This window comes from Glycine max, chromosome 14 (genome assembly GCF_000004515.6).
Source record: "Glycine max cultivar Williams 82 chromosome 14, Glycine_max_v4.0, whole genome shotgun sequence".
Classification (NCBI taxonomy): Eukaryota; Viridiplantae; Streptophyta; class Magnoliopsida; order Fabales; family Fabaceae; genus Glycine; species Glycine max.
This window is the reverse complement of record NC_038250.2, coordinates 47,247,332-47,258,106: the sequence shown is the minus strand read 5'-3', so window position 1 is coordinate 47,258,106 and position 10,775 is coordinate 47,247,332. Positions and strand designations below refer to the sequence as shown.

Sequence of the window (10,775 nt, the reverse complement as noted above, 5' to 3'; positions counted from 1 at the left end):
TTCCCAGAGATAATATCATATGTCTAATATATAGGAAATAGATAAGTAAAGGGTTTAAGAAAGGGAAAGGTAGAAAATGGAATAAAAAATTGGAAGATTGCCTAATTTTGACGGCCAAACACAGCATATATAGTGTTCTGAGATAATTCAAATTATTTAATTGGCATGAGATTATAAAAAAAAATTATATGTATCAATGGTATTCTATCTAGCTGATAATTAAAGGCTAGCCATTTTGTTCACACTAAAGAGCTAGATTCTCAAAATATTTTTTTTTCTATACATGCATAGGATATACGAAATTAAACATTAGTCGACATTTTTAAGGCCAAGAGATGATCTTGATTGTGGAATTAGAAGTACTTCTAGTAAAAAGAACAATAGAAAAAATTTAAAGTGAAAAGAAAGGGGGTGAGGATCGGGGTAAATGTTTTTGTTCTTTATATTAAGTTTGCTTTTAATGAGAATTTATTGATTTGTTATAGCGATATGGAGAAGAAAGCGACAAAACATGTGGCCTCCTGAACCAAGTTGGAACCGAGTAACATGTATACACAGCAACTAACACACCATTTATGTAATAGAGATGAAAAAGGCCTGCAAAAGTTGCAGTATATTAAGACTGTGGAAACCCTAGCTATCTCATTAGATCCCATAATAAACTTAAATAGGTTTCTGGGTCAAAGACTGCAATAGAAAGACTTTGTTTTAGCTTTTGGCGAGACAAGAGTCCTCAGAAGGGGGAAAGATTGCTACCTACTATTGTTCATAACACCTCAATTTCTCTTTGAGAAAACAAATATTAAAAAAAAAAGACACAGGTAATTAGTTCAGAGCTTTGCTCTGAATAAGTCAAAGTTTTAGGTACAGCAACTGTTTTAGGTAATAGTTCAAAGCTTTTCTCTTCACGAACTTTGTAGTAGGTCTTTGTAGACAAACAGATCGAGGCTAGCTAGAAAATTAACTCAATAAGTGAATTTATCAATTGAAAGAATAGGAGTGTGCGTATAAATATTTAGTAATTAAGAACTAAAAATGGCTTGAAAATTAACTATGAATCTGTTATAAAGACTAATAAAGAAATCAATAGATAACTATAGTAGTATTTTAGTTTGTGAATTATAGTTGATAAGTGTTTAATTTTATGTAATTAAAATTTAAAATACTGTTAAAATCCATAATAGATTGAAAGAGATGAACAATGAACAATATAAAGTATAAAAATAAATTAAAGAAAAAAAAGTATATAGTTTGAAATGGTTGAGGGAGAAAAAAATTTGGTCAATTATAATGGTAGTGTGTGAAATGCATCTCAACAGAAAATAAGAGAATTTTGAGAATGTCTAATTAAGAGAGGGAAGAGAATGACAACCTCACTCTTTAACTTGTGCATTCTAAATTATAATCCTTTTGGTCACTACGCTATCCAGTGTTCACAACAATGGGAGCAATTGCTCCCACGAGAGAAAAAAATTATACTATAATGTTTCTAATAAATTTTATTTTTTTCCATAAAAAAAAGATGTTGTCTCCATAAAATAATTTTTAAAAATGAAACAATATTTTTTGTTTTAACTCTTCAATTCATCAGGGAAATAGACTCTTCTCAATTTAGAGTTAAGTTAGGTGATAAGAAATCTAGTCAATAATTATTTTCACCAAAGATCAAACTCAAATATTATCCGAATAATTTAATTTTAATTTCAACATATTAACCATTTGTGTTTAATCACTTATATAAAATGAATTAATATAAACGATAATAAGAGATAAAAAGAGATAATAAATTGATATCAGTTCTATTATTTTACCTTTCTAATTTAAATAATAATAGTGACAGTAATAAAATTATACAACATCAAACTTTAAAATATAAAATTATGTAAAGGACAATTACAATTCGTAGAAGTTTAATTTTTTTAAAACATTATGTATTTTGTTAAAAAAAATTATAATATTTTATTTATAAAAAATATTATTAATTTTTTTGTCCCCACAAAAAATATTTTGGATCACTGCTTTTGGTGTAAAAGGATTAAAAGTTTTAACCTCTTCTTTTTAATCTATAATTATCAGTGTTTTTAAAAATTTAAAGTCTTATTAATTATTTTTTTCACACTTACCATATTCAAAATAACTAAATTTGATCTTCACATATAAAATACCACGCTTACAACAAACTTAAAAAACACTTCATTATGCTACAAAACATATTTGTATGTTATATTAAATAAGGATGTTTTATACTAAATATATTAATTGCCAATAAGTTATTGGTTTAAATGGAATCCCTTTAAACAAGTCTCAGATTTGATCCTTACCGAGAGAAAAAATGTTATTCAAAGAAGACATTTCATTAAAGGTAATCAATAAAATTATTCAACAGGAATTAATCATTAACAAAATTTATAAATATCCCACATCAATGTCATGGTGATTAAAATTATATTGAATATATTAATTAATATTTTATATTCATTAAAGTGTCCTTAATTTGTGTGTCAACCTTAAAAATGGAGTAATGTAGCAATAGATTTTTTTAAAATTTTTTTTAATAAAATTCAAAGTAAAGAAACATTAATAAATCAAATAGTAGTATATAAACATGTTGGTAACACACTTTTATTTACTCTTTGTTATTAACTAAAATTTATTTAAAAATATAAATTTTTATAGATAATACTTCTAATTATTTAATGAGTTAGACTCAAGATTTTATGATTTTTTATATAAATTTTAACCAATAAAAAGATATTAGAAAAAATATGTTGAAAATGTATTGATAACACCCTTATTAAATATTACATTTTCTTATAAAATTTTGCACATTCCTGATCAATATACCCAATTAAAAAAATGAATACTATTACTTAGAACAAAGCTCGGATAATTCCAGAGACAGAAAAGCAGAGACAAGTTAATCATATATATATATATATATAAAGATAGAGAAAAGCTATAAATATATTCTTACATTTTACAACATGTTATAACCTACATTTTTATGAATTATTTTAAAAAATATATGTTTCAATTTATTAAATTACTCCTTTTACATAAGTTAAAGTTCATTAGCAACATTTCAAAAATTATTTTAGCAATTTGTATTCTTATAAATATTTGAAAATTTGAAATTTGGGTATTAGTAATATACTTTTCTGTAAAATAAATAAGAATATACTATTAAATGCAAACATATACTAGTATTTTAGATTTGTATATATAAGATCAATATTTATTTTTAAATAATTAAAATTCATAATAAATATATTATTTTAAATATATATAAGTTATATTTTATATTTACAATGAATAATTTAAATTATAATATTACATTATTTTAATTATTAATAATTTCTTTTAAAAAAATATTGAAATTTAATTTAGAAATAGAAAGAAAAGAAGAATAAAAATTTAATAAAATTAAGTATATAAATAAAAAATAAATAAAAAAGATAATTTATGAGCTTAGTGTGTGAAATATGAAAAATGTTTAATTAAAGGAAGAGGGAGATGAGAACCTTCTCTGCAAATTGTCTGTATCAACTGGTAATTACTGCAGAATGATTTTATTTTCCAGTGAAAAAATTGAAGAAAAAATTCCCAGATGAAAATCATTGAACAGTTACATAATAATCCAGAACACTGTAACCCCTAATTCTTAGATACCGTACCATGAACAAGAATCCAGCTCGGATATGTTATCAAAATTTATCCAGCATATTTTTTTCCGTGACCGTGCCTGTTAGCTTTGCCGGTGAGAAATGGATCAGCAAAACCAACCCTTCTAGAGATCAAACTACGAGGAAAGAGAACAAGCACAAAACTAAATAATGAGTAAGAACTAAGAAGAAACACAAAACTTAATTTGATAGTTCAAACAACAGGAAGAAATCAAAGAAAATCTAAGAATTACAAACCATTTCCTTGCTGCACTTTGCTTAATTTGACACAAATCATAGCATAACAATTTGCTTAATTTGACACAAATCATAACAAAACAATTGCTAAGTAGCATGCCTATATAGCCTGAACTAACTTACAATGGTTGGAACAAGTGAAAACGACTTATATTTTTTAATTAAGTAATTTAGGGTTCAAATCCTAATTAATCTTTAGATATAAATTGAGTCTGTGTTAGAAAGAAAATACCTATTTGTGTTCACAGCTCCCAGCTCCCGACCAATATTTGTCATCACCTTTGATGAAAGTGTACCAGTACCATGAAAAAATATACATATATAGTCAGAGCTAAAAGGCAAGAAAATCCATAAAATTAATTAACTGGCAAGTAGTAGCTAGCCATAACATTATGACTTTAAACATGTTTAGCTAGAAGATGAAGTTTAATTGAGTAAGATTCCTTATCATCATCATCATCAAGATCTTGATTTTTGCATCATAGAGAATAATAATGAATTGTAACCTGCGAAAAAGGGAAAGGCCATGGAAGGGAGAGACATGCAGGTGTGGTGTTATATATATACAGTATGAAGAAGCCATGAAGCTCAAGATAGATAGCGCCAAGTACGTATACAACTATGAACATATAATCATCAGTATCACGGTGCTATCCCTCCTGAGCTTTACAGATTCTCCCATACTCTCTGCAACCCCGCGTATATATGATCCATGAACCGTGTCTTGCAGAAGAAGAACAAACATGCATAAAGGCGATGCCATGAAGACTGAAGAAGGAAATTACAGTGAGGAAGAGAATAGAAGCTAGACTTTGGTGGGGAAGGAGAGGGAAGGGGTTATGAGCCTATTTATAGGATAATAAAATTAAGGTATGGAGTGAGAACTGAGATAAAAAGTTGGGATTTAATTTGAGAAAATATTTTTTAAAATGATTGAGCTGAATGTAAAGAATCCTATATAACAATATTTTATTTTAATCATATTTCTTTATTTTTAAAAGAATTGTATAAGAAATATTAAAAATAATTATTTTTTGTTTTTATTTTCAGTGTTTTTTATACATTTTTTTTAAAAAAAAGACAGAATAAAGCCATATTGTTGTAATGAAAAATAAAAACGAAAACCATCCTCTTCTCAAATCAAATGGTTCCTTTCAAATTAATTTTAACTTTATATATAATAGCTAAATATATAATGTATACATGAATATTATCACAAATTAACTATTAATATAACTTTTAATCGAGGATTATTATTTTAATTGTTCTAAAACTTGACTGTGGTCTTATAGTTAATGCAGGGAAAAAATATTTTTAAATTTCCTTTCGAAAAAGAAGCATTTGTGATGATTGAAAATGATTATTATAGTGGTAGGTTTTCGACTACGAAATTTTGTTGTGAAAACGAAAACTTGGAATACGGTGACGCAGATTAGGGAGTGGAGTGGAGTGGACTTGAAGGTTTAAACCCCAGACAGATAGGCACAAAACCTTAAATTTCTCGGCAGAGGTAACTTTGCCGGGAAGTTACCTAAGAATCTCAGATGCCACACAACCTAGCTTAAGTTCCCAAAAAATAGGTGAAAACAATATTCATCGTCTACTACATATTGTAATACTAACCTAGGCTAGGATTCCCTACACTGAAAGTTAATTACTTCTAAACAACAATACACAATTTGATAGTACATAAGGCTATGTTACATTCACAATTCTTTTTAAGGCTATTCAGGAATATTTTGTTTCTATAATTTTCTAATTCAATTTTTTTATATTTAATTTATATCAAATTTCGAATTGTGCAATAAGAACTTGTCTTCTTCTTTTTTAAAATTTATATTTTCTTGTTAGAAGCAAATTAACACTTACTAGTCTCGAAAGCATATTTATCTTATTCATATTACTAAAAAAACTGGTCCAATATTGGATCATTAACAAAATGCGACAAGGATCATTGCTGAAATAAAGTATAGGCTCGCCAGATTTTATGTATTTTTTAATTAAATTAAACTAAAATGAAAATCATAAAAACACTTTTGATAATAGAGGAGTGCATCACTACGAGAAAAAATCATATTCATAGAGGCTTTTATTCAACAATAAATAGAGTTGTTGGCAATATTTAGTGACAAAATATGTCGTTATCAATGTAACTGCGAAGGTATTTTATAAGTTGACATATTTGTTGTCGTTAAAAAAAATACTGTTTAATGTCAATAATATTCATAATCACTGTGAAAAGTTTTTTTCTATGCCAACGAACATGTTATCACAGAGGAAAAGATCTGTTGTTACTAGAAAAAAGTACTACTTAATATCAACAACATTTACAATTGTTGTGAAAGATTATTTTTCTATTTCAACACACCAATTATCAATGGGAAAAAAGTATTTTTATGTGTCAACATGTTTGTTATCGCTGAGAAACATATTATTTGATGCCAATAACGTTCATAATCGTTACAAAAAAAAGGGAAATAAGCTTCTTTTTTAAAAAAACAAATATATTTTTATTTATATCACATTTTACAATAAAAAAGATATTCTTATTTATATCCAATAACATTCTTTACTTAGGATACTTGTTATTTTATGCACATTTTCTTCTTTTCAAATTTTGCACGACTAAACAAGAGGGAAAGGAAATATTTATCTTTCTTTTCATATCATTTTTTTTTATCAACTAACAACTTAAAAATCATGTCTTTTTCAAGTTTATTTTCTTTTCTATGTCCTTTTTTTTTCTTCCACTTTATGTCCTAAAACAATAAACATATAATTAAATGCAAATAAAGCTATTTTTCTTTTCTTTTTCCTTTTGTGATCATCTCTAAAACATTACTTGTTATTTCAACCCTCTCCATCAACACTTGCATACGACAATCAAACCATTTATGATAATTATCATATGGATGCCTCTCTTGCCAGCCTGGTTAGTATACTCCAGCCAATTTATATATACAATTCACACCACTTTAGAGTTCTTTTTAATTTCCAGAACCATCACTTATCACTATATATATACTAGAAAGGTTCATACCAGAGTGGTATATATAGTATGATTGATATACGTCAGCAGCTTTAAGGGTGTACAATCTAAGATTAGATTGGTTCAATGGGTACACAGAAGACTCATCACATGTAAAGGGTCATGTGCAAGCACTAGACCTCTCTGTAATACATAAAACAGTATAAAAAGTAACATATAATGATAAAATATATAAAGACTAGTCATATAATAATAAATAGAGAGGTGGGCCGGTTGTAGTTACATCAATGGTCAAGGGAATACCCTCACTAGCCCAACATTTCCTGTAGCTTTACTTTTGGGACCTGCACTGGTTCAAAAGTAATCATCATAAGTTAATAATCTCCCATTAACAGTCACCAATATCGTTTCTATTTTTTCATCCTGCAGTACTGCTCTGCAATCATAACTTGCATAAGGAATCGAATTGAATGGCACCATTATGAAACATGTCTGATTTACAAGATTCTTCTTCTCTCAATCACCTCAAACTACATAGTGCTTGGATAAGTGATGTATATTTTGGGTTCATTCTCTCTTCTTTTCTATATGGTGACCAAACGTGAAAGACTGTTATTATGGAGGCAGTTGCTTTGTCATTAGGAGAATATATATAACTAAATCTAGTAGATAAGTTTCTGCCATGATATTCTTCTTCAAGCATTATTGACTTTTGAAAAGCCAAAGAAGGCCAGCAATCTTTTCTTTATTGTTATATCTCATTTCAAGCATTCCAAACCATATTATATTATATGTTTTATACAGAATAATTGATTATGAGACCAGAGATTTTTCTCCAAGATTAAATATTATTGTCATCATAAAGAATAATTTATGGAATTATATCAAATGCGTGGATTAACTTATGATACGAAACTATTTCAGCTTAATTGGTAATCTTAAGTTTAAGTCTTAAACATGAAATCATGAGTTTATCACCTACCCTGATTTTATAAGATTCGAACATTGTCTCTTGTTTAAAACACTTGTTGTCTAGAAAAGAAATATATTATGAAATACAATACAAACAACATACGGATTTACACTTGCATTAATGTTGCTGATAGTATGAAACTTTAACTTCAATAAAACCTCTTTTAGTTTAATTTTTCCAAAATCAAAATTATATGTATAAATTGATTTTAATTTTTTGGAGATATTCAATATATTTTACCTTTTCATTTTTTTCTCACGTATAAGTATTTATGGTTATGGAGAATTTTATCAAAATTAACGATTTTCTTCTTCTTTTTTTACTTGCTACTATAACCCAATTTTCCCATAATTTTTTCAGATTACATGAATAATAAAGTATAAAGTTATAACTTTAAGTTCAATTCTAAAATTGGAAAATTTCTGTTATAATCGTATGGTCTACATGAAAAGTTGAAGTGTTTTTCTTTTCTTATTAGACGTCAGAGCATTAGTGACTACGGAATGGCTAAGCTCATCCACATGTACAATGATAGGAATAGGATGATGCCACAGCTAATCCCATTCAAATTCTCTTCAAAATTAGTTTTCCAAACTCTAAACGGATCTTCAAGCCAACTAGAAAAACTCATTGTGGTGATGCAAAATCTCTATCCAGTGGACAAATTTAAAGGGGGTCCAATTATCTTCAAAACTGCCTAGGCGCATCATCAACGATTCATTTGGATCATATATAAGCTTTCTATAAATTCTTAGTTAGGACTTAATTATTTTTAGTTTAGATTATGTGTATTTTTTTTCCTCAAGGTTTTTTTCTTGTTAAATAAATTTTTTATGTTTAAAATTAAACAAATTTGATCTTTCAATCAATTTTACTTTTATCTAAGAGATTTACAATGTATAGTCACATAGATTAATTGCTTATTTTAATTTTGTAGATATTATAATTTCACATAGAAAATTACAAAATTCTCTTCTGAGTTTTATTCATATTACACTTACATTCATTTAATTTTTTCAAATTACTTTGTTCTTCCTTCCCCTAACACCGATAGGTTTTCATTTTTTTTTCACACCCAAAAATGTCCTCTCTATTTTCAACATATCGAATCAAACAATTCTCTTTGAAGAAGGAAGAGACACGCCACACCATACAAGGGCACAACTTAATGACCTCACAAGGTTTGACAATGTCACTAGGAAGGGCCTCCCCCTCACTCATCACAAGGAGACTCATTAATATGTGATGCTCATTTGTCGCTAAGAACCACTAAGCATGCTACTCCTTCATTGTTATTGTCGAGGGTCAGCGTTCTAACAAGAGTGATGACAACACCCACAAATTTGAGATGGGAATATGGAGCGCGTGAGGCGCCCCAAGTGCAAAGTACGATAGTGCAGATCCAGACGACGTATGAAGGGTCTTAATATCATTGTTGAGATGCTACAAAGTGACAATCTATTTTTCGATCTTGTCCTAAAATGACGTGTGTCATAGTCAACATTTACTTCTTGATCATACTCTTATTTGTTTGCTGCTACCACTTCTCAAATCTTCCTCCAATGGATGAACAACTAGTCAACTCTCCGCCCTTTGAGTTTACTATTAGTTCCTTCGCATGTCATTTGAATGGATTCAAGATCTAAGGTTTGTCACGTGTCATCCATATGATTGTCACATGTCATTTACTTGTCATTAATTAAGGAATATTTTTTTAAAAAAAAAAACTCTTTATTAAACATTTTTTATTTGTAAAAACAGAAATAATTTTAAAAAATAAGAAACAAACAAGTCATTCATTTTATTTTTGAAACAAAATTAATTATTTGCCCAACATTCCTAAAAGTGTTGGGGCTCTCACAACCTCATCAAAAGATAAGGGCCTTCTTCCTTATTTTTTCAATGACGATTCTCTAACTGAAGGCGTATGTGCGAGTATTTATGGAAGGTACTTTCATACTTAAATTAATGAAAATTATAAAATGGGCGAGTATTTATGAAAGGTACTTTCATACGAAAAAATACTGAAAATTATAACAATGCACCGAATAATTGGATGAATATATACCTAACCAAAAGATGATATAGCCTATCTTAATTTATATAGAGATGCATTGAATGTTAAAAGGATACATACCTAATCAAAAGATCGGCCTTTTATAAAGATGTTTTTCTGTCACTCGTAATTAGAACAAGTGATGTTAGTCTTTTGGCTTACTTAACTGAAATTTGGACATATACATAACAGCTTATAAGAATAACGAGACTCTCAATTATGGGATCCGGATCCCTGAATCCTTCAGAAGTAAGATTTAAGATTTGGTGCATGATCCATATAATGAATCCAAAATACAATTAAAATAGGTTGTATATTACTAAGGAAAAGAAAAGCAATAAATGGATTGAGATTTACCTAATTAGAGTCTAATATTTAACAACCCCCTGAGATGCATTTAATAGGGTGGATAATAACACTTCATTGATTTTCCATTTTTTCTCCTCTTCTTTAAAATTTACTTCGTCATCTGTCTCTTGATATATATTTCAATTTTCTACATTATTAATAATTGCATAAAATGTGACAAAATATTTATAAGAAATATATAAGATGACATATAGTAAATTAATATAGATTTCATATGATATATGATGTATGTTTTAAGGAAAATTTATCAATAACAACTAAAATTGAATTAAAATTATTTTCTAACGTAAAAGAGAAACAGAATAACAACTAAAATATTGTTCACGTCTGAAAATAATTAAATTAAAATGTCAAAATAAATATAATGGAAATTTTTTTATTCATAGTTTATATAAAGTTGAAAATTTATTATTGCAAAAATATAGAAACATTAAATCACATAATTGTTAAATTTTAAATGTGAATCCT

At 27.6% G+C, this 10,775-nt stretch overlaps 1 long non-coding RNA gene and 1 other non-coding gene across 2 annotated transcripts; both read right to left on the bottom strand.

Moving 5' to 3' along the window:
* Window positions 1-3,382: 3,382 nt before the first annotated feature.
* On the bottom strand, window positions 3,383-4,591 carry LOC121173414 (uncharacterized). The gene is made up of 3 exons (XR_005888247.1): window positions 4,427-4,591; window positions 4,153-4,199; window positions 3,383-3,799 (listed from the first exon to the last, which is right to left on the bottom strand). It is a non-coding gene; the product is annotated as an uncharacterized lncRNA (long non-coding RNA).
* Window positions 4,495-4,597, bottom strand: MIR390B (microRNA MIR390b). Its single transcript, NR_048611.1, has one exon. It is a non-coding gene; the product is annotated as a microRNA MIR390b (primary transcript).
* Window positions 4,598-10,775: the final 6,178 nt, after the last annotated feature.